Source organism: Halichoerus grypus, chromosome 2, assembly GCF_964656455.1.
Source record: "Halichoerus grypus chromosome 2, mHalGry1.hap1.1, whole genome shotgun sequence".
Classification (NCBI taxonomy): Eukaryota; Metazoa; Chordata; class Mammalia; order Carnivora; family Phocidae; genus Halichoerus; species Halichoerus grypus.
The window spans coordinates 136518709-136522718 of NC_135713.1; positions in this window are offsets into that span (position 1 = coordinate 136518709).

Below are 4010 nucleotides of genomic sequence, written 5' to 3' on the forward strand. Positions count from 1 at the left end.
AAGCTATAAATGTTTCCCACAAAAGTATTAAAATACTTTTGCTATTCTATTCTTTGTGTTTCTAGCAGCCTTACACACTCTACATGTCAGAAGTGATTACTCTCACCATGATTCTCTATTGTGTACGGATGTAACTCATTCTATTAATTACTTAGTATGTGTTTTCTCATACACTGTGCCATCTTATGAGTATGCACAGATTTAATGTCTGTGTAACACTTTCATCTTGAAAGAGACGTATTTTGTTCCTTGTTCTCTTAAAATAAGTAATGCCAGAAAAGACATCTATACTGAATTCACCGACACTGAAGTACTTTGTGTCCCACTGGCCATGGGCTGGCTCTGTCGGAAATCAGTCTGCCAGGTAGTTATAGGGTCAATTTTACTGGGTATTTGCTACTTCACTAATCCTTTTTTCTGTGCTTTTTGCCCTCGCTCTGTTCTACATCACAGGGAACACCATTTTCCTGCCAGCTAGCTTCTCTTGCCAACTGGCTTCTTGGCAGGTTTAGGCAAAGGTGAAAACAGGGAGGTGAGAATAAGAGAAACGGGAGTCTTTCTCTCTCTTTTTTTAAAATTTTTTTAAAATTTTATTTTAGTATGTTATGCTAATCACCATGCATTACATCATTAGTTTTTGATGTAGTGTTCCCTGATTCATTGTTTGCATATAACACCCAGTGTTCCATGCAGAACGTACCCTCTTTAATACCCATCACCAGGCTAACCCATCCTCCCACCCCCCTCCCCTCTAGAACCCTCAGTTTGTTTTTCAGAGTCCATTGTCTCTCATGATTCATCTCCCCCTCCAATTTCCCCCCTTTCATTCTTCCCCTCCTGCTATCATCTTCTTCTTCTTTTTTTTTTTAACATATAATGTATTATTTGCTTCAGGGGTACAGGTCTGTGATTCAACAGTCTTGCACAATTCACAGCACTCACCATAGCACATACCCTCCCCAATGTCTATCATCCAACCACCCCATCCCTCCATCCCTCACCCCTCCAGCAACCCTCAGTTTGTTTCCTGAGATTAAGAATTCCTTGTATCAGTGAGGTCATATGCTACATGTCTTTCTCTAATTGACTTACTTCGCTCAGCATAACACCCTCTAATTCCATCCACGTCGTTGCAAATGGCAAGATTTCGGTTTTTTTGATGGCTGCATAATATTCGGGTTAGACCCTGTGGCAACATCTTTGGCAGGGGCTGCATCTCCTTCGCTCCTGCAGAACAGGCCCACCCCTCCGCCCCCCACTGCACCCCAACCACTGATGGCCACGGTCCTAGCTCCCCTTACGCAGCCCAACTTTTGGATCTGGTATCACTACCTCTTCCCTCTGTGCCGTCTGCTCCCAGACTAGTCATGCTTCCAGCTGTTATTAATCTTGGGTTTGCCTCATTATCCCGGAATGATTCACCAGCAACTCTATCACTGTGCAAACAATTCCTTGAATTTTATTCTCTCTTTTTGAAAGACCGACTACTGTTTCTCTCTCTCTCCCTCTCTCTCTCTCTCTTTTTTTTTGGATTGGTCTTATAGATTGACCCACACTTATTTATTTCCCATTCATTCACCCAGACTTCATTACATATCAGAACTTGGGCAAGGCAGTGTAAGGGTAAGAGCCCACCTGGAAATAAGATGCACATTTTTTACCTTCCTTTATGAAAATTTTGGTCCAGGAGAAAAGACAGATATTGTATACTAAGTTGTAGATACAATACATAGTGTAAGAGAAATTATCTGATATTACAGGATCGACTAACAAAAGAAAGTAAGCCAACAGGAAGGGTCAGGAGAGAACTTATTTAAAAAATATATTCTACTTAACTTAATTTCCCATTTTACAAATGATCTATAAAATCTTCAACAGTATTTGCCTTGAGCATATCAAGCTATGTGGCTGGACAATGTGGAAGGGAAGAAGACTTCCTCTATTATGCATATTCTTCTGTAATCTTTGAGTAATGTGCTAACGGCATGTAATGCATATTCAAAACCATCATTTAAAATTACCTATAAATATTTGAGGGGCACCTGGGTGACACAGTCGGTTAAGTGACCAACTCTTGGTTTTGACTCAGTTCATGATCTCAGGATCATGAGACTGAGCCCCACGTCAGGCTCCCCACTCAGCGTGGAGTCTGCTTGAGATTTTCTCTCCCTCTCCTGCCTCTCCCCCTCATGCTCTCTCTCTCGCTCTCTAAAATAAATAAATAAATAAATAAATAAATAAATAAATAAATAATCTTTAAAAAAATAAAATAAGTGTTAAGTGAATTAGGTGAATATTTTTTCTAATTTAAATATATATCAGAGAGGTGCATGACAATTCACTATGGTTTTAGAGATTCCCTGGCTAGTAGAATATCCCCAATTAGGATGAAGGTGACACCAAATACTTCAAGTATTTCAGCAAAAAATGTGACTATATGTTAGATAACATGTGACCCCAAATGCTTAAATAATAAAGGAACATGGATAGACTAGTTGTCTGTGTAATCCTTCATTCAGAGCCTCCTGCGTCCACGCTAAAGAGCTACAAGGCTTGCATATGCAAATATAAGTATTAAAACCTGTCCCTGTACATCACCTTGCCCTTTATTTAGCTTGGAAAGACCACCTTAGGTTAAAGCTATTGTGACTTGTTTTAGCACTTCCTTATTTTTTTGTGGGTGTTCAATTTGATCACAAATATTTACAAATTATATAGTATTTCCCTGGCATTGTGTCTGGCTCTGAGGATGATATAATAAATAAAATATATATCTTCTCCTTTAGGATTTTTTTTGTCTGAGAGATGCAGACAAGTGAATGAGTGCTTATAATACCAAATGATATATTCCAAGAGGGAAGTTGACATAGTTATGGGAGCCCAGTAGAAAGGTATCTGGCTAGCCTTGGGAAATCAAGGAACACTCACTGGAGGATATAAGAGCTAACTGGAAGAAGAATCAAAAGTCTCTCTTGGTGGAAATACACAAACTTGTATGTTAACTCCTTTTTTTGGGTCGCAAGACTAAAACCAAACACTGGTTAATTTTCAAAAGAGGCAAAAACAATATGGTACTTAATTAAGGAGATCCAGTTTATAACTGTTATAAAAGACTATAACTTATTTACATGAACTGCTGGACCCTCACCAATGCCACGTAAGGGTGATTGCTAATCAAAGAGATTCCACAACATGCCAGCCACAAATACCTTTTTCTTAGAACTAAGGCATAGGGTTTGTTTTACCCCGAGGACTCCTTATCCCCATAAAAGCATTATAATTAGAGTCATAATTAGTAAAGTTGCTCATTATTCTTAATTAAATTAGACATTAGCCAGACATCAAAAATTATAATACACACCAATTATTTGCCAGAGTAAGTTATTCATATCATTTGCTTTATGCTTAATGTACAGCCAAATGGAAAACAAAACAAAACATAAAAGTACAGCCAAATGTGCCAAGTAAAGCCAACAAACCAACCCCTCTGTAAAACTCCTTCACAGCAGAGTTCCGTGCCGGTCCAGGGGGCTCACTGGTCCCTTTTTCATGGCTTTGTCTCTGTTGGTTCTTAACTTGACTTTGGCTCTCAGTAGCTTTCTCTGCCCTGCTCTGTAAGAGAAAGTCAAGGGCAAGGTCAGGGAGGTTCTAACAAACATCTGAACTCACTAACCATGGCCACGCTCCCTTCGACATGCTGCAAATCTTTTATTTCATCTCTGTTGGTTTCCTAGCCAGGATGGTCTCATGGTCATGATTCCAAGTTCCCCTCCCTTTTTTTTCTTTTAGTAGATGGTGGAGTTTTCTTTCTTTCATTTTTTTTTTAAAGGATGAGGCCATTCAACATGGTCTCTCTCATCGTCCTTAGTTGTCATTTCACCAATATGAAGTGTTTCTCACTTCTAACCTCTCTCAATATAGATAGAAAAACACAGTTGCTGCTTTCTAAGATGAATTCTTTTACTTTAACTCTTTTTTCACAAACCGTATTTTTAAAAATCAAGCAAATG